The following is a 21071-nucleotide window of genomic DNA, read 5'->3' as shown; positions in this document are numbered from 1 at the left end:
AACTAGCATGTACTAGCATGTACCCCAAACATACCCTACTACATACCTTAACCCTAAGCCAAACCCTAACAAATACTCTAACATGTACCCTACTGGTTAACACAGACGCTAACCATTATTATGTACTATAAAGCTTACATATACCCTAACAAGTACCCTAAACTTATCCCAACATACTTCCTAACATGTTGCCTAACCCAAACCATAACTGTAATCTTAACACATACCCAAACACATACTCTAACACACACTCTAAACATTTACATATATCCTAACAAGTACTCTAACATGTACTTGAAGTCATACATGTACCCTAACATGTGCACAAAACATACCCTGTTTGCTAACATGTACTCTAAACCCTAACTCATACCCTAACAAGGACCCTAACACTTATTCAAAACCATGCAAATACCCTTAAATACACTCAAACTTGTATCTGAAAGTACCCCAGTACACCCTAATATGTTCCCTGTCTTTAAGATGTATTTTAACCCTAACAGATTTCCCAATAGTACTCAACATATTAAACATACTCTAGACACACATATGATAACACCCTAACACATACTCTATAAAGCATACAGGTAACCTTACATGTACCCTGAATGTACCCTAACATACTCTAACTCTGACCTTTACATATACCCCAAGTACCTTGACACATACTCTAAAAAATAAATGTACCCTAACATGTGACACAAACATATCCTAACATGTACCTTAACCCTAACATGTATCCTAACATGCACCCTAACATCCCCTAACAAGTACTGTAAACCACACAAGTATCCTTACATGCACCCTAACATGTACCCTCAATGTTCCCTAACACATAGCCTAACATGTGCCATAGCCTTAACATGTACCTTCATCCTAACGAATCCCCTGTGAAGTATGCTAACTCTAATACATACTATAATATGTGCCCTAACACACACTCTAACATGTACCGTAACCCTAACAAATCCCCTATCAAATACCCTAACTCTAACACATACCCTAACATGGACTCAAACACATACCCTAATATGTGCCATTACTTTAACATGTATGTTAAACCTAACAGATTCCCAATATACTGTAATACACTAAACATGCTCTGGACATGAACCCATATGGTAACAAGTACCATTCGCATATTCTATAAACCATACATATACCCTGAATGTCCCTAACAAACTACAAGTTCACATGTACCCTAAATGTAGCACATACCCTAATAAATACTCTAAATTCTAATACATTGTCCAAACCATACAGGTAACCTTATGTGTATCCCAAATGTGTAACCTGACACAGGCCCTAGTCCTGACACATACATGTACCCTAAAATGTTCCCTAACATATACCCCATCACACACCCTAACTCTAGCCCATACTCACACCCTAACATGTACCCTGACTGACATCCATATACCAGCATGTACTCTAACTCTAACACCCTATGTACCTAAAAATGTACCTCAACCCTAAAATGTATGGTAAACATTAACATGTACCCTAACAAGTACCCTAACGTGTACTCTAAGTGAGCCTTACATGCACCCTAACATGTACCCAAAATGCTCCTGGGCTCTGCTCTTCCACAAGCCCTGCCCCTGGGCTGCACACTTCCCTGCTCTAGGCAGAAGGGGCTCTAGGCAGGTGCACCGTCCATGGAGGACACTGGGTGCAGTGAGGGCTGCTTCCCACCAGAGGGCGCTCTAGGTATGCACACTGTCCTCCTCACCACCAGGGGGTGCAGTGACCACTGCTTCCTACCAGAGGGCGCTCTAGCTGTGTGCACCATCCTCCTCAGGACCCCGGGGCCTCCCACAAGCCCCGCCCCTGGCCCACTTCTCCTTTGCCACACCCTTCCTGTGCTTTGCCTCCCCATAAGCCCTGCCTGTAGACTCATTCTTGCACCACCCCTATCATTCTCTGCCCCTCCACAAGCCCCGCCCCTGGACCGCTCACTTACATGCTCTACTCCTCCCACAAGACTAGAGGGTGCAGTGAGCACTGATTCCCACCAGAGGGCGCTCTGGGTGTGTGCACTGTCCTTCTCAGGACCAGAGGGTGCAGTGAACACTGATACCCACCAGAGGGCGCTCTGGGTGTGTGCACTGTCCTTCTCAGGACCAGAGGGTGCAGTGAACACTGATTCCCACCAGAGGGTGCTCTAGGTGTGTGTACCATCCTTCTCAGGACCAGAGGGTGCAGTGAACACTGATACCCACCAGAGGGCGCTCTGGGTGTGTGCACTGTCCTTCTCAGGACCAGAGGGTGCAGTGAACACTGATTCCTACCAGAGGTGCTCTAGGTGTGTGCACTGTCCTCTTCTTCTCAGGTCCAGGGAGTGCAGTGACCACTGATACCCACCAGAGGGCGCTCTGGGTGCACCTGTCCTTCTCAGGACCAGAGGGTGCAGTGAACACTGATTCCCACCAGAGGGTGCTCTAGGTGTGTGCACTGTCCTTCTCAGGACCAGAGGGTGCAGTGAACACTTGATTCTCATGCTCCAGGTGTGTTCACTGTCCTCTTCTTCTCAGGTCCAGGGAGTGCAGTGACCACTGATACCCACCAAGAGGGCGCTCTGGGTACACTGTCCTTCTCAGGACCAGAGGGTGCAGTGAACACTGATTCCCACCAGAGGGTGCTCTGGGTGTGTGTATCATCCTTCTCAGGACCAGAGAGTGCAGTGAACACTGATTCCCACCAGAGGGCGCTCTGGGTATGTGTACCGTCCTTCTCAGGACCAGAGGGTGCAGTGAACACTTGATGCTCACCAGAGGGCGCTCTGGGTGTGTGCACTGTCCTTCTCAGGACCAGAGGGTGCAGTGACCACTGATACCCACCAGAGGGCGCTCTGGGTGTGTGCACTGTCCTTCTCAGGACCAGAGGGTGCAGTGAACACTGATTCCCACCAGAGGGCGCTCTGGGTGTGTGTATCATCCTTCTCAGGACCAGAGAGTGCAGTGAACACTGATTCCCACCAGAGGGCGCTCTGGGTGTGTGCACCGTCCTTCTCAGGACCAGAGGGTGCAGTGAACACTAATTCCCACCAGAGGGCGCTCTGGGTGTGTGCACTGTCCTTCTCAGGACCAGAGGGTGCAGTGAACACTAATTCCCACCAGAGGGTGCTCTAGGTGTGTGCACTGTCCTCTTCTCAGGTCCATGGGCTGCAGTGACCACTGATACCCACCAGAGGGTGCTCCAGGTGTGTTCACTGTCCTCTTCTTTTCAGGTCCAGGGAGTGCAGTGACCACTGATACCCACCAGAGGGCGCTCTGGGTGCACTGTCCTTCTCAGGACCAGAGGGTGCAGTGAACACTGATTCCCACCAGAGGGCGCTCTGGGTGTGTGTATCATCCTTCTGAGGACCAGAGAGTGCAGTGAACACTGATTCCCACCAGAGGACGCTCTGGGTGTGTGTACCGTCCTTCTCAGGACCAGAGGGTGCAGTGAACACTTGATGCTCACCAGAGGGCGCTCTGGGTGTGTGCACTGTCCTTCTCAGGACCAGAGGGTGCAGTGAACACTGATTCCCACCAGAGGGTGCTCTAGTGTGTGCACTGTCCTTCTCAGGACCAGAGGGTGCAGTGAACACTGATTCCCACCAGAGGGTGCTCTAGTGTGTGCACTGTCCTCTTCTCAGGACCAGAGGGTGCAGTGAACACTGATTCCCACCAGATGGTGCTCTAGGTGTGTGCACTGTCCTTCTCAGGACCAGAGGGTACAGTGAACACTGATTCCCACCAGAGGGCGCTCTGGGTGTGTGCACTGTCCTCCTCAGGTCCAGGGGGTGCAGTGACCACTGATTCTCACCACATGGTGCTCTAGGTGTGCACACAATCCTCCTAGGACCCCAGGGCCTCCCACTAGCCCCTCCCCTGGACCCCTCACTTCTGCTCCCTTGCCACACCCCTCCTGTGCTCTGCTCTTCCACAAGCCCCGCCCTTGGACCACTCACTTCCAAGCTCTTGCCCCTCCCTTCTCATGCTCTGTCCCTCCACAAGCCCCCATTGATCTGCTCTCTTTTGCACGCTTGCCCCATCCCTCTCAAGCTTTGACACTCCACAAGCTCTGCCTCACTTCCAAGCTCTTGCCCCTCCCTTCTAGTGCTCTTCCAGTCCACAAGCCCCGCCCCTGGGCTGCTCACTTCTGGGCTCTTGCACACCTCTCTTGTGCTCTGCTCTGCCCACAAAACCTGAGGGTGCAGTGAGCACTGATTCTGGCTAGAGGGCACTCTAGGTATGCACACTGTGCTCCTCTTCTCCAGGCCAGGGGTGCAGTGATCACTGATTCCCACTGGATGGTGCTCTAGGTGTGCATACTGTCCTCCTCAGGACCCAGGTCCTCCTACAAGCCCACCCCTGCACTGCTCACTTCCTCGCTCTTGCTCCACCCCTCCTGTGCTCTGCTCTTCCACAAGCCCCACCCCTGCACCTCTCACTTCTTGCTCTGCTCTGCCCACAAAACCAGAGGATGCAGTGAGCACTGATTCCCGCCAGAGGGTGCTCTAGGCTTGCACACTGTCCTCTCCTAGGACCTAGGGTGCAGTGATGGCTCATTCCCACCGGAGGGCACGCTAGACAGGTGAGCACCTTGCTCCTCAGGACCAGGGGTGCAATGAGGGCTGTTTCCCACCAGAGGGTGCTCTAGGCATGCTCACCGTCCTCCTTTCCTCAAGACCAAGGGGTGCAGTGAGTGCTGATTCCCACCAGATGGTGCTCTAGGTGTGTGCACTGTCCTCTTCTTCTCAGGTCCAGGGGTTGCAGTGACCACTCATCCCCACCAGATGGTGGTCTAGCTCCGAACACGATCCTCGTCTCAGGACCAGAGGGGTGCAGTGACCACTCATCCCCACCAGATGGCGCTCTAGGTGTGTGCACTGTCCTCTTCTTCTCAGGTCCAGGGGGGGTGCAGTGACCACTGATTGCCACCAGATGGTGCTCTAGCTGTGTACATGATCCTCCTCATCTCAGGACCAGAGGGGTGCAGTGAGCGCTGATTCCCACCAGATGGTGCTCTAGGTGTGTGCACCGTCCTCTTTTCAGGTCCAGGGGATGCAATGACCAATGTTTCCCACCAGATGGTGCTCTAGGTGTGTACATGATCCTCCTCATCTCAGGACCAGAGAGGTGCAGTGACCACTGCTTCCCACCAGATGGTGCTCTAGGTATGCACGCTGTCCTCAGGACCCTTGGCCTCCAACAAGTCCCGCTCACTTCCTGCTCCTGCCCCACCCCTGCAGTGCTCCACTCCTCCTCCTAGCCTGTAGCTGCAGCTACTTCTGCCCAGGACACTGTAAAACTTGAAGCCCTGATGAAGTGTCCCAAAGCCTCAGTGCCAAAGACAGACTAGCCTCTGTTTGGTCCTGCTGCAAACTTTAGTGTCCGAACCCCAGAGCAGTCTTGTCCCAGTGTTATGGAGAAAAGAGTCCACCGCTCAGACAGCCTCACGTAAAAAGATAACTTTATTGGGGAAGTGGAGAGCTGACCGGCCAGGGATGCAGCACAGACTCAGGAGCTGAAACTGCGACCCCGAACAACCCACAAGCTAGGGTTTTTAAAGGCAACATCCACGTGGTCCAGCCTGGCCACACACAAATGGCCAACAGGATTGTAACACCACATAAGGGTTGCATGTTTACGTCCGTGGCCAGTGGGTTACAGTCCGACTCCTAGGAACTGTTTGAACTAACCTATCCTTCTGACTTGAATTGGCGGGCAAATTTGGGGTCCCCACACAAAGCAGATGGATATTCTTACTCTTGGGATTTGTATATTCCAGAAACATAATGTCATATGCCTCTGCATCCTTGAAGCTGGGGTTTGTTACAAAGACAGCTACAGGAGCTTTATTACAGAGATAGCTACAGGGGGATTCACAATGTGCACACCGAGGCATCGGCTCCCTTGAAGCAGGAGGCAATCGATCACGGGGTGGGATGCACAACGTTGCACAGCAGGCGCCGTTATAATTGGGCAGAGTATGACACAGGGCAGAAGTCCGTGTGAAATACTTTTCAAGGTCTCCCTTCATGGCCTCTCTGTGTTTTTAGTAAAGGATCAATTTCTCTCAGGCTGGGAAGGTGGCTCAGTGTAGAGCGCTTGCCTTGCATGCATGAGGCCCTGGGTTTGATTCCTCAGCACCACATAAGCAAAAAGAAAAAAAGCTGGAAGTGGCGCTGTGGCTCAAGTGGTAGAGCGCTAGCCTTGAGATGAAGAGCTGAGGGACAGCGCCCAGGCCCAGAATTCAGGCCCCACGACCGGACCCCCCCCCCAAAAAAAAAAAAAGAAAACAAAAACAAAAAGGATCAATTTCTCAGCTTAGTTTTCCTCACACAGTCTGGGACCTTCACAGTCTAGGAGACCCTTCCCCCTACACCAGCTCTCACTGAATCCTCACAGTGTCAGCTCAGGCCCAGCAGTCAGGGCCCACAGTGATCTGCTAGGTGCAGGAAGGAGATGGGACCCCAGAGGAGCCACGAGGTCCATAGGGAGGTAGAGGATGCCGGCAGAGGCAGGAACATTGTAATGGGTTGTGTTCCCAAAGTTCATATATGGATGCTCTCATCACCTGGTACCTGTGAATGTGACCTTACATGGAAATGGGCTCTGGGAAGATCAATTCCAGTTCCTGTTGTTACTGTGCCCCTAAAAGGGGGAAACTGGGTCCCAGAAATGTACCCAGGGATGATCCTCTGTAGAGACGTCACTCTGCTCTCACAGGTTTAGAAGCAGAGAGAAGACCCAGAACTCACCATGCCTTGTACCTCCTGAGGGAATGTGGCCCAGAAGACACTGATTCCATGCTGCTGGACTTCAGAGCTGTGAACACAGATCTCTAAACCACCCAGTCTGCAGTGGTGTGTCAGAGCAACCCTAGGGAAATAACACACAAGTGTTCCACTCTTTCCACACGCACACAAAGTGCTCAATAGAATAGTGGGGGAAAGTATAATGATAGGTGCACAAGAATATTGAGAGCATTCCACCTACTCTACCACATAAAAAAGGAAATCCTTTGGAGTAGCACGGGAGTGGAAACATAGCTTTATTGAAGAAATCTAAGCATCTTTTAAAAACTCAATCTGAAATTCTACTTAGGGTTCTTGTCATCTAAGAAACCAGAAGGCCCTGGGCACCTGCCAAGGCCAGACCTAGATCACACCACAGACTCGATCCTAGGGAGGAGGCCTGGGGAAGCCAGCGTTTTCCTTAACTGATGCCAGAGGTGCGTCCTCATCCTAGCAGCAGTGGGAAGTACAGGATGTACTTGCAGCCCTAATTCAATAGCATGCTCTTTATTAGACAGAGGTTCTGATTAAAATAAATCAAAACATTAGCTGACAGAATGAGAGAGTCTAACAGTGAACTCTCAACACTTGTCTTCAGCACTAGTCTGATAAAGAAAAAACCTTTTTATTTTTGCCTGTCCTGGCCCTTGAACTCAAGGGCTAGGTGCTGCGCTGTGTTTTTGTGCTCAAGGCTAGTACTCTTACCATTTGAAGAGATCTAAGCATCTACTTCTTTTTATAAAAAGGCATTTAGAGATAATAGTCTCACAGACTTTCTTACCTGGCTGGCTGCAAAAGCTTTTATACTGCAATTTTAGTTTCTACCTATTAAAGTTTTTGAAAGCAAATACGACAAAAGCTAAACACAAGGTCCACTACTTCATAATGCAGAGTTGTTTGTCCCAAGTCAAGGGCACCATGAGGGATTTACCTTGATGGATCCATGGCTTCTACAGAAGACTCGGTTTAAAGATGGAGCAGCCTGAGGCGTGTCTACTGGGAAGATACGCTCTGCACATGTGGAGCATATATTAGGAAAGTGCCTCTTGTTGGTGTTCAGATGAGGCTACTGAGACGTTGTCCGTACCTGACCTTGGCAGGCATTGAAAACTCATTCTAACAGTTGAGGTTCCTCACTGCAGGCCTGCTGGGGACATGCAGGGCTTTGGGGTTTTCCTGGTGTCACAGGTCTGGAGATTTTCTCTAAGTTGTGCTACCTGGAGATGGTATAGCAAGCAAACACACTTACACAGTGGAGATGACTTCTGAGGAACACAACGGGTCTTTCAATGACCTGCTTCCTGCTTATTTCAAATGTATTCTGAGCTTAAACTTGACCTTATCTTCTCCACTGTTTTCTAGGAGAGTTTTGCTTTTTTCTCTCAGAGACTGGGAGGAAAAGCTTATTTTCTGTTTTGGGGATGTTTTCCCTGATGTTTTATTTAATTAGTGTCTAGGGGTTGGCTGATAATTGAGGCATTCTTTGATCCTGAAGTACTTGTAATTAATGAGTAGATCCTACAAGAACAGAGGACCAGAAGAAATGGAGAAATGAGAGAGCATGAGACTTATTATTATAATTATTATTATTATTATTATTTAGAGCTGAAGAGCTGAGCACTGTGAAATCAGAGTGGAAGTTCAGTGTGTTCAATCAGTGGTTGAGGTCTGAACTGACTTCAGGACTGAAGTCTATCACTCTGCAGTCTCAGAGCCTCTGGGCAGGTCATTAACTTCTCCAAGCCCCATTTGCATTTGCAAAATACAGGAGTTATTATATTGTTGTGTGTGCCAGTACTTGGGTTTGAACTGCGAGCTTTGTACTATTGCTAATTTTTTTCTCTCAAAGCTGGTGCTGGTGGTTCATTCACATACTCCTACATACTCCTGAGGCTGAAATCTGGGGATCACAGTTTGAAGTCAGCCCAGGCTTTCTACATGAAAGTCTTATGTCCAATTAACTATCCCTTGACACCCCTCCTCCCCCCAATAAAAGCCAAAGGTAGAGCTGTGGTTCAAGTGGTAGACCAGCAAAAAGTTCAGGCGATTCCTCAGACCATGAGTTCAAGTCCCAGGACTGGCATACACACACACACACACACACACACCTACACACACACACACACACACACACACACACACACACACACACACACGTGCACTGCTACTCAAGCTCTTGAGCCACATGTCCACTTCCAGCTTTTTTTCTAGTTAACTGGGGATAAGAATCTTCCAGACTTTTCTGCCCAGGCTGGCTTTGAACAGTGGTCCTCAGAACAGCCTCCCGTGTAGCTAGGGTTAGATGTGTCAGACATCAGCACAGTCAAAAACTGCTTTTGCCCTCCAAATCTGTCACTGGGAGGCACGAGCTGATGTTTGTAACACACTCAGAATGTTGACAGGTACAGAGAATACCATGGTCAGCTGCCGGTTCCATTTGTTGCATAGAAGGGGCAAAAAAAAAAATCTTTGGTCAGCCGGGCGTTGGTGGCTCACGCTGTCATCCTGGCTATTCAGGAGGCTGAGATCTGAGGATCGCAGTTCAAAGCCAGCCCAGGCAGGAAACTCCATGATACTCTTGTCTCCAATTAACCACCAGAAAACTGGAAGTGGCGCTGTAGGCTCAAGTGGTAGAGCGCTAGGCATGAGCTGAAGAGCTCAGGGACAGTGCCCAGGCTCAGAGTTCAAGACCCATGACTAAAAACAAACAAACAAAAATATGAATTACTGTTCTTGTACATTGTAATTGAGTACAACTTAACAGGTTAGGTGGATGCTCTTGAGTCTTGAAAGGTAAATATTAATGCTACACAAATGCATGAGTTTTGATACATTTTTTGTCTTTGCATTGTATAACTTTAGTGCATTAAAACTATTTTGTCTTAGAAAATAGCACCATTTGGGGAAAAAAACTAGTGTTATGAAGAATGCAGATGAAATGTTTTTATTTTTATTTTCTGTAACTTAAATTTGCTCCCTACTGTCTAAGTTGAAATTGTTAAGCTGAATAAAAATTTAAGCTGCAGATTTGATAACCGCTGTATAACAAGGAACATGTAAATGTTTACAAACAGCTTAAAGATCTGCATGAGCAGTGAGTGTTTATAGCAAGTTCCCAATTGCACAGGATCCACGCCAGCTCAAAACGTAGATGCACACAATTACTCAGTTGAGCGTTCTTAGAATAACTACTGCACAAATTGACAATAGCTCATTCCCCCCCTTTATGTCCCTTTGCTTTTTCTCCTCTTCTTCCTTACCCTCCCTTCCCTCTTCCTCCCCCACTCCTCCCACCCCAAACTCATGAAAAGAGTCTATGAACTGAAAAGGTTCGAAAAGGGCTGGGCTGCCATGATTGATGGGCGTGTGTGCGTGCTCACGCACGTGTGTGTGCATGTGATAGTATAAGCTGCAGCTCCCGCTGTGATCTACCTGTGGCTTCAAAGAAATGCACACTGGGCAAAGAGTGATTTGCACAGTGTTTGTTTTCCTGTCTTGCACTTACAGTTATGGCCTATGGAATAGCATGGAAAACATTTGATGTTTTTCCCATAAAAATTGCTTATGTTTAAAATTTCACTGCCTTAATTACTGTAAACATTGCCTATTTTTGTGCTTCGGATAGTCCTAGCAGAGGATCACAATGGCTTAATGGCTATGTACATGTCACCATATCAGATGATGCTAAGCAAAATGAACTCCAAAATATGGAAACAAGAGGTTTTTCTTCATTGTTTTTATTGTACTATGTGAACTCCTTTTCTTTCGGTTTCCTCCCCCCCCCCACCGCCATGGTTTATCTCTTGTCACTGTATTTGATTTTTGTACCCTGTGTATTGTAAATATGCTTATCTAAAAAAATGGTTAGACAAAGGACAAAGGGCAAACCAATGCAACAGTGATACAAGACAATATGTTGGAAATGAACTTTACAACTGGGAGGGCATTGGGGGGAGAGAAAATGAGAGAAAAGGGAGGGAATAACAATGTTCGACAAGAAATGTACTTACTACTTTACATATATAGCTGTAACCCTCTGTATATCACCTTGACAATAAAATTAAATTAAAAAAAGATACTGAATGGAAAACTCCATTGTGTGTTGCTAGACTGTTTTGGGAATATTTGGTCAAATGTATGTTAATTTGGCTGAGATGGCATAAAAAGCAAACAGCAATAAAGTGGTGAAAATGTCCTTGGAGCATTATCTTTAGTTACTTGAAGAGTTTCAAGGCTTTTTTAAAATACAGTTTATATTAAAATAATTTATATTAATTTAGAGATGAAAATGTCTGTAAGAAAACACCTTCTTTGGGATTTTTTGTGGTATTTTCTTCTTTTGTTCTAAAACTTAGGCTGATATCTGGCCTTGACAAGTATAGTATGTTTTATTTTCCTGGGGGAGGAATAATGCTGTTTAGTTTTTATTTACTTTTTTGCTGTTTAGTTTTATACTATTGCTGTGTTGGTGAATTTTTTAATTGTGCTATCTGCAATAAATTATGAACTGGCAAGAAATGTGGAGCTCTTGCTATAGAGTATTCTAAAAGAAATGTTTCTTTAGTCATCATGGTGGTTAGCCTAGATACTAATGGATGGTCACTTGGAGAAGCAGACCTGTCAGCATGGACTGAAGTGTGCATGCAGTGGATTCAGGACACAGACAGATCACCTGGCTTTGAACGCCTCCCTCCCATCCTGGAGTTGTAGGGTCTTCCATGCTGTCTTCGCACCCTTGTTTTTCAGAGCGTAGATGAGTGGGTGACACAATGGAAGAAGGACACGAGCTTGGGCTGAGTGCTGCTGGCAGGAGTGTAGAGTTACACCAAAGAGCATGGTGACAACCACCAAGTGGGAACTAAGTGTGGGAACTAAGTGGGAACTGTAGCTTCTGGTTGCCTTGTGCTTTTCTTCATCTGTTGGTAACTTTAGCAGAGCCCTAGCAACGAGGGTATAGAAGATGAGCACCAGAGGGAAGCCATCACTGCAAAAGGGATGGCACCCAAGGTCGAGGAGAGACAATTAACAAGTCAGCTGTATTAGGGCAGACACCTCACAGAAGAAGTGGTCCATGGTGTGATGCCCACCGAGGGGAAGCTGGGGGTGAATGTAGTCTGTAGCAGGGAATTGGCGAGGACACAGCTCCAGACACACATGCCCAGGGATGCATGATGAGACTGTATCTGAGAGGATGGCAGATTGCCACATAGATCAAAGCCCATCACGGCCATCACTGCCAACAGTGCACATTCACATCGATCAGTCCAAGGGAAGAGGTAGGCTGGGTGGTGCATCCCCAGGAGGAAATGGACTTCTCTGGGCCCTAGAGGTTGGACAGAAGCAGCTGACAGTAGTGCAGGTGATGCAGAGTCCAGTAGGACAAGTTGTCTAGGAAGACAACTGGAGACTGGGCTCCATCATGAACAGAAGCATGGTGGAGCTGTTGCCAATGAGGGTGAGGATGAGGGAGACCAGGAGCACTGCAAAGATGGGGAGCTGCAGCCATGTCTGCTCTGAGAAGCCCAGAAGGACAAATGTGTTGGGAAAGATTTTCTCTTTCCATGACCTTCTGCTTTACACACATATAAATATATGTGTATATATATGTATACATATATGTGTAAGTACAAACATACATATACATATATTACCAAGGAAAGAGATAAGTAGAACTTTTCTATTTCCATAACTGTGACAATGTGCACAAGTTTCCCAATCTATTGATAGGATGATTCCCTAATAGAATTCTTAAATATTGGGTGATTCTCTGTCATACTACCCTATGCTCTGCTTTGAAGTAGGATAAAGTTAGTGTTGGAATGTCCCAAACATAACGGGTAATCTCTATACATTCAGTCAACTCTAATAACTTTACAATGTTATTCCCCCTTGTTCTCTCTGTCTTCTATGTCCTTCCTATCTTTAAAATCCCCCTCCTGCCACCATTTTTATCTTCCGGTCCAAACTGCTCTCATGTCACATAAATGCATCACACAGTCTTTTTCTCTAGCACATCACGTCCAGGAAAATTATTAAGGGAATTCATAACCAGTGTCGTTTTATTTTCTCAATCCAGTTGGATTAAGGATGTAGGAGGCTCAAATAGCAGATTTTAGTTTGAGAATGCTCAAGTAGCTACATAGTTATGCAACTCTTTTCTTGTTGAAGAGGCCATCAAATGAGACTTAACTTAGAGCCTTGCAGTTTCACTCAGCTATTGTAATAAAATATACAGGACATAACATTGAGCAAAACATGTTTATGTGTAGAATATTTAAGTGTACAGATCAGTGGTATTGTGTATCTGTATTGTTCTCCATCACTACCATTCAACTCTAGAATCTATCTATCAGTCTAAGTAGTCCTAGTAAAATTACCTCCCTGTTCATTCATCCCTAACCCTAAATACTGTCATCCATCATTTCATTTTTAATCATCATTTTACTATATATGATTCCAACTAGTCTCTATACTTCAGAGAAATAGAATCACCCAATATTTGTTATTTTTTCTATTGGCTTCTTACATATAAATAAGATCCAGATTCATCTATGTTGTGAAATAGGTATATTTGTTCAGAGAACATAGGTAGGTACATTTACACTAAATAGTCCCCAGTCAATGGAAAGAAAAGCTTCTGTAGCAGGAAGCTTGAATTACAGGAGAAAAAAGTTATCTCTGATCACAGAAGAGGAAAAGAATCCATTTATTTTTTACAATATTTTGAAAACATTAAACTTAGGGAGAGTTTAAATCTATGGAGAAAATGTGTAAGACTGTGTTTGAGTTTCATATTACACAATTGTAGGAATAATTGAAAAAGAGACAAATTTGGGCTGGGAAGGTGGCTCGGTAGAGTACTTGCCTTGCATGCATGAGGCCCTGGCTTCGATTCCTCAGTACCACACAAGCAGCAAAAAGCCGGAGGTGGTGCTGTGGCTCAAGTGGTAGAGCGCTAGCCTTGAGCTGAAGAGCTGAGGGACAGTGCTCAGGCCCAGAGTTCAGGCACCATGACCAAAAAAACCAAAACAGAACAAAACAAAAAAGACAAATTTCAGGAGTCGTAGAAGAAAAAAATAGGAAAAAGAAAAAAGAAGAGCCAGAAAATTAGACATGCAATAATTCCATAAAGAGTAACAAAACTATTTTAAAAAATGTCCTATTAGAATTACATGTTCAGAATCACCTTAACTTGCAAATCTGTCACGATGATTACCTGAGGTGGGATAGAGGATTTTTGAGGTTCTCAAATCTCTGAAAACACTTTCTGCTTAACACCATCACTGCTTCCTTTGGTCTCTATTCCAGGTGGCTTATCACTGAAAATGCAAGAGTCCTGTGGTTTACTCAGTGGGCTCAGCAATGGTCTACATCGACACGTGGAACAGATAATGAATGAATGCTGGCTGCGGTAGGCCTGCCTTCTCCCTCCAAGAGGGCGCTCAGAAGGGTGGGTAAGGGACTGTCTGCCACATCTCAACTTGGACGGCCTACGAGGAGGCTGTGAGGCCAGCATGTCCTCCTGCAGGCCCAGCAGGAGTGGGCTCTTGAGGACTCAGAGGGCATTTGGCTCTCCCATTCTGGGCAGGCAGCAGGCTGTCCTGAAAGTTCTAGACTCTGACTTGGCAGATGCTTCATGTGCACGTTGAGTAAAGTTGCTGACTGTTGCTGGGCCTGGGCCTCCTGAGAAGGGTCACTCCACACTGGTCAGAGGCCCTCATGTGGATGGAGCAGGGCCCCTCGTCAGTCCTCACTCCCGTGGGGAGGAGTCCCTAACCCTAGCATCCTGACACCCAGCCTCTTTCTTCTCTTTCCCCCTTGTGGTTTTGCCCCAGGCCTCTCTGAGAAGCAGGATGTGGATACACAGCCTGTTCCACCCTGCCTCTGTAAAGGGCCAGCCTGGGCTCGGTGGACACAGGCGAGACGCCATGACCAGCTGGCACAGCTCTTCAGGAACCTTCCTGAGTCACGTTCCCCACTGAGTCACAAGGGACGTCTTGGCTGTTCCAAGCACAGGTGACCCAAGCGCTGGGATCCTGCGATCCAGCATCAGAAGCAGGGTTGGAAAGAAGACAGAGAAGACACTGGCACCAGAAAAAGGCTTCACTATTTATCTCACGAGTTATTTGCTTGAGCCTCCTAACCGCTACCAGAAGATGCCTCGGCATGAGAAGTGACAACCACAGCACCGCGGGGGGTCCCCTGACAGACTTCATCCTTCTGGGTGTTTCTGACCGACCATGGCTGGAGCTGCCTCTCTTTGTGGTCCTCCTGGTGTCCTACGTTCTGGCAATGTTGGGAAACATTTCCATCATGCTGGTGTCCCGCCTGGATCCCCAACTCCACAGCCCCATGTACATCTTCCTCAGCCACCTGTCCTTCCTGGACCTCTGCTATACCACCACCACGGTACCCCAGATGCTGTTCAACATGGGCAGCTCCGAGAAGACCATCAGCTACGGAGGCTGCACAGTGCAGTATGCGATTTTCCACTGGCTGGGGTGCACTGAATGCATTGTCTTGGCCGCCATGGCCCTGGATCGCTACGTGGCCATCTGCGAGCCCCTCCGGTATGCCATCATCATGCACCGCTCTCTCTGCCAGCAGCTGGTGGCTGTGGCCTGGCTCAGTGGCTTTGGCAACTCTCTTGTTCAAGTGGTTCTGACTGTACAATGCCTTTCTGTGGGCGGCAGGTGCTAAACAACTTCTTTTGTGAGGTGCCAGCCATGATCAAGTTGTCCTGTGCTGACACGACCGTGAATGATACGACACTAGCGGTGCTGGTGGGCTTCTTTGTGCTTGTCCCCCTAGCTCTCATCCTTCTCTCCTATGGCGTCATTGCCCGAGCTGTGCTCAGGATCCAGTCCTCCACGGGAAGGCACAAGGCCTTTGGGCCTTGTTCTTCCCACCTGGTGGTGGTCTCTCTCTTCTACCTACCTGCCATCTACATGTACCTGCAGCCTCCCTCCAGATACTCCCAGGAGCAGGGCAAGTTTATCTCTCTCTTCTATTCCATAATCACCCCCACCCTGAATCCCTTCATCTACACTCTGAGGAATAAGGATGTGAAGGGAGCTCTCAGAAGGCTCCTGGCAAGGATCTGGAAGCTCTGCAGATGGTGAAGATCTGAGATGAGGCTATCACCACCTATTCAAGTGAGCATCTTATACTTACGGAATTAGTAGCTAAGCAGCAAGCATTTTGAGAGATTTGAGAACCTGGAAAATCCCCAAAACATCTCACCTCTCATGTTAATGCCAGTGATTTGCAAGTTACACTAATTTGAACATGTAATTCTAATAGGCTATATGTTTATAGATTTAAATCACTCAGTTAATTGAATTATTTCATTTCTAATTTTCTGGCTTTTTTTTTTTTTTTTTTTTGTCTGTCAAGGGGCTTGAACTCTGGGCCTGGGCGCTGTCCCTCAGCTCTTCAGCTCAAGGCTAGGGCTATACCACTTGAGACACAGTGCCACTTCCAGTTTTCTGGTGGTTTATTGGAGAAAAGAGTCTCACGGACTTTGCTGCCCAGGCAGATCTCAGCCTCCTAAGCAGCTGGGATGACAGGCGTAAACCACCAGCACCTGGTTCCTTTTTCTTCTTCCTTTTTCTTCTTCCTTTTTCTTCTCTCCTCCCTCAATTTGCCTCTCTATAAGCTTTCTTCCTTTTCAATTACTCCTACATGAGTAATATGAAACTGAAAGACAGTCTTACACATTTTTCCATGGATTTAAACTCCCCTGTTTAATGTTTTCAAAATATTGTGACTAAGTGAATTCATTTCCTCTTTTGTGATTATAGATGACTTTTCTCCTGTAATTCAAGTTTCCTCCTATAGAAGGTTCACTCTATCTACCTATCTACCTATGTTCATATCTACCTATGTTCTCCCCTATTCAAACATACCATTACAGATTTCAACAAAGAAATTAGGTACAGTAAGGGAATAACAACAGCCACCAATAAGTTTTAGAAGGACAACCATAATATCATGCTAATTTATAAATTGCATAGTTTGAGAATGATCCATTTACTATATCTGCACTGCAGTAGACAGCAGAGTAAAGAAATTGTGAAAAATAAAACTGAGTAAAAGGGAACTTACACATGAGTAACTCGGAAATAAAAGAGACAAAATAAAAACCAAATAAAAATTCTAGAAATAAACAGTACGACTGAAATAGTAACATAAATACTGCAGAAATTCAAAGGCATATTTCAGCAAATAGTAAAAACAATCAGTAAACTAACATGGGCCAAAAGAAATCACAAAGGTGGATAATGATTTCATCATTGACCACAGTGAGGGAAGCAACCCCCAGGGCCAAGGGCCAGCCACAGGGCACTGTTCAGAGGGGTGTTCTTCACCCTCAAGGAGAGCATGGACAGGGAAAGGCTCCCCAACTTTTCTGGCGAGGATGCCTTTGGACAGGTACCCTGGCCTCAGTGTCCTCACAAGGGTTGATTGGTGACGATTGTTTCACAAGCTCCGTGCCTCGTGGTGGAGTAGGGAGTCCAGAGCAGAGCACACCGGGATTTGAGACAAGACTGCCCTCAGGACTGTGCCCCGGCAGCCCAGCTTCAAGGAACACTGGCGGTCACTGTTACTCTCCGCACAGGGCATGGCTGAGGTCACAAGCCATGCCCCCTCCTTGCCTTACGGAAGAATGAGGACAAACAGCAGGGCAAGTATGATTTCAGATAGAGATACCTGGGAACTAGCACTCTGGCAGCAGTGACCTCAAGACAGTTTTTATGGCTGCACTGGTGATGCAATCAGCCTGCAGCCCCAACAGACCCCTTGTGGCAGTGCAGGCCTAGGCCCCAGGCACCTGAGGATGCACAGGATGCCCACAGCCAGGCTCAGAGGATAGGGGAGAGAGCAAGAACCTAGGAAACTTTAGAAATGGCTGTATCCATGTCAATGTTTGGGTAGCAGCTGCTAATAGAGATAGCTGGTGATGTATGGAAGCAGCCCTCAGCCCCACATTACCACCACGTGGTCCTACCAGGCCTGAGCCACACATGGTGAGGTCGAAGGGCATGGCCACACAGGGTGGCAGGGAGTGAAATGGGGCCCAGAGTCATCAAACATGACCACCTAATGGGCAGAGCCCTTTCAGCAGCAGTGTCCCCTTGGCAGCTGTGGCAACAAGGGCAATGGCAGCATCCCTCAGGCCCCAGGGCCCACAGTGCCCTCAAAAGACCATGGCCACATACGGACGTGGTGCAAGGAGTGAACGGGGCCCAAGCCATCAGCTATGGCCGCCTCACAGCCAGCACCCAGGCGGCAGTGGTGTCCTCTCCGCAGCTACGACAAGGTCAGCGCCATCAGCACTCAGCCCCAAGGGCCCACAGCTCCCTCAATGACGCCCTTACTCCAGCTTCTGTAGGTGTCACTGGCAGTCGCTGTGCCAAGCCTTCTGGGGTTCAGAGTAAGAGTGGGATGCTGAGAGACTAAAGGCTGGGTCACAGCCAGGTTGGCACTTGAGAAAAGTGGAGATATCCAAGCCAAGCTGCCAGATGGGCAGTCAAGTGGACCTAGGGGCTGCAAGTCAAGCCTACACTGATGATATTCTACTCTTTCTCTAAGTTTACCAGGATGACCTTCTTTTCTGTTTTCAACATTCTGCCTTCAAACTACCATCCTCACAACTCAGCTTCCTGTGTAGGTAGGATTAAGTGTCTGAGTAAATAAAGCCAGGTGAGGAAATCGTTTTGGACTGGAGCCCTAATTAGCCCTCACCTCTCAGGATGTGTCCAGCTGAAGGATCCTTGGAAGGCAACAGGACCACATGCCTCCCAGGAAGAAAGTGAAGATTCATGAGGCCAATGAGACTGAGGGAAAGAGGGCTTGGATGGTTGCCAGCCACCTCAAAAGCAAGCCTCAGATACTGAGTTTGAGTACTGATCTCTGACCAATAAAAAAAGGAGAAAGGTAAAAAGAGGAAAAGAGAGAAAAAAGAGAAAGAGAAAGGAAAAAAAGGAAGAAAGCAAAACAAAGAAAAAAGCTCCTTGACGCCTATCTTCCATGTTACATCTTGTATATGAATACATACCCTGGAGCATTTCAGTGGATCCTCTCCAGTACCTTATTTCACACCCTCTGGCGGTAATAGACTTAGGCACTTAGGACCTCTTCAGCCATACTTGTTCTGTTTCTGGTTTTACTTCATATTTTTTTTTATGCTGATACTGGGGCTTCAAATCAGGCCTGGGCACTGCTGTGAGCTCTTCTACAGCACTCTGCTTTTCCACTCTGTGTGACGCTGACCTCTTGCACACTCTGCTTTTCCACTCTGTGTGACGCTGACCTCTTACACACCGGTTCCTACACACACTGCTTTTCCACTCTGTGTGACGCTGACCTCTTACACACCGGTTCCTACACACTGCTTTTCCACTCTGTGTGACGCTGACCTCTTACACACCGGTTCCTACACACTCTGCTTTTCCACTCTGTGTGACGCTGACCTCTTACACACCGGTTCCTACACACTCTGCTTTTCCACTCTGTGTGACGCTGACCTCTTGCACACCGGTTCCTACACACTCTGGGACTCCTGCTCGCTGCTAACCAGGACCCTTCCCTGCTTCCTTGGGACTAGGGTCACAGATGGGGAACAAGAGCTAAGCATTCTTTACAAAGCTGACCTGAGCTCTCCTCTGGCACTGGTAGCCTGGGTGGGCTCGGGCCTGGGCCGGCAAGGCAGCCCCGGGGCCTGGCCCAGAGGGGGCGGCGGGAGGCGGGAGGAGGCCGAGGCCGGGGACACCTGCGGCTGACGCCGGCCCCGCGGCCGCTGAGGCGGGAGGAGGCCGAGGCCGAGCCTCAGACCGGCCCACGAGGCCGGCGGCCACCGTGAGGCCCGGCCCGCGGCGTCGGCGGTGGCGCTCACCCCGCGGCCCGCTGGGCCCCGCGCGGCTGCTCCCGGCCTGGGCTCCAGCGGCGGCCGTGTCGCAGCGGATCTCCCTGCAGGACGGGGCCGCGGGTGGGGACAGTCGTGGAGAAGACGGCGGGTCCCCACCCGGGGCCGCGGCCTGAAGATCCGGGGAGGTGGCCACGCTGGCGGGAGCGTGACCAGCACCGCAGCATGGCGTGGCCATGGCAACCGCGGCGGCCACGCTGGGGGCGTAGCCACGTTGGGGGCGGGGTCATGTTGGGGCGTAGCCACGTTGGGGGCGGGGTCATGTTGGGGCGTGGCCCCGTTGGGGGCGGGGTCATGTTGGGGCGTGGCCGCGTTGGGGGCGTGGCCGTGTTGGGGCGTGGCCGCGTTGGGGGCGGGGTCATGTTGGGGCGTGGCCGCGTGGGGGCGTGGCCGTGTTGGGGCGTGGCCGCGTTGGGGCGGGGTCATGTTGGGGCGTGGCCGCGTTGGGGCGGGGTCATGTTGGGGCGTGGCCGCGTGGGGGCGGGGTCATGTTGGGGCGTGGCCGCGTGGGGGCGGGGTCATGTTGGGGCGTGGCCGCGTTGGGGGCGTGGCCGTGTTGGGGCGTGGCCGCGTTGGGGGCGGGGTCATGTTGGGGCGTGGCCGCGTGGGGGCGTGGCCGTGTTGGGGCGTGGCCGCGTTGGGGCGGGGTCATGTTGGGGCGTGGCCGCGTTGGGGCGGGGTCATGTTGGGGCGTGGCCGCGTGGGGGCGGGGTCATGTTGGGGCGTGGCCGCGTTGGGGCGTGGCCATGTTGGGGCGTGGCCGCGTTGGGGGCGTGGCCGTGTTGGCAGTGGCCGCACATCTGCTAGCAAAGATACAGGACGTGCTAGCCGGGGCCTTCTCATTCCAGCCATCTTCTACTGGGCAAAGGGACGTGTTTCCACTTCTGGAAAGCCCTGGCTACCAAGGGCGGCCGGGAAAACAAGTGAGGACAGGACCCGCATCTGGCCTGGGCAGCCAGGCTGTCATCAGGGGGAGGAAGAAAGGGCTTGGCGGACCAACCCCTGACCCTGCCCTGGCCTCCAGGGCTGCACCAAAGTGCGGCAGAGCGCGGACACCCGAAACGGTGGCCACAGTGCCATCCCCCGATGCTGCCAGCACCTGGGGGCCATAACGGCATGTGGGAGGGAGGCCGTCACTAGGGAGATGCTGCGTTACCCCAAGGGCGTTTGAGGGCCCCGTCCTCTCACCCAGTCACTCATCCACTCATCAAAGAGCCGTTATGGAGCACAAAATCTATGCTTCCACGGGCAAATAACATCCCTATTGTGTAAGTGGCAGACCTGAAACCTTCAATAGAAAAGATGTGAATATTTTTATTTTTATTGCCTAAAAAAGCTAGAGACACAAGCATAAAT

General features: G+C 49.1%; 1 pseudogene; it reads left to right on the top strand.

The window, feature by feature from the left end:
• The first annotated feature begins 14953 nt into the window (after positions 1-14953).
• On the top strand, positions 14954-15909 carry LOC138818656 (olfactory receptor 2B11-like; annotated as a pseudogene).
• The last annotated feature ends 5162 nt before the right edge of the window (positions 15910-21071 follow it).

The sequence above is a fragment of the Dipodomys merriami genome, unplaced genomic scaffold, assembly GCF_024711535.1.
Source record: "Dipodomys merriami isolate MVZ:Mamm:240054 unplaced genomic scaffold, mDipMer1.0.p SCAF_78, whole genome shotgun sequence".
NCBI classification, from domain to species: Eukaryota; Metazoa; Chordata; class Mammalia; order Rodentia; family Heteromyidae; genus Dipodomys; species Dipodomys merriami.
Note: the sequence above shows the minus strand (reverse complement) of the source record. Positions and strands in the feature narration are given on the sequence as shown.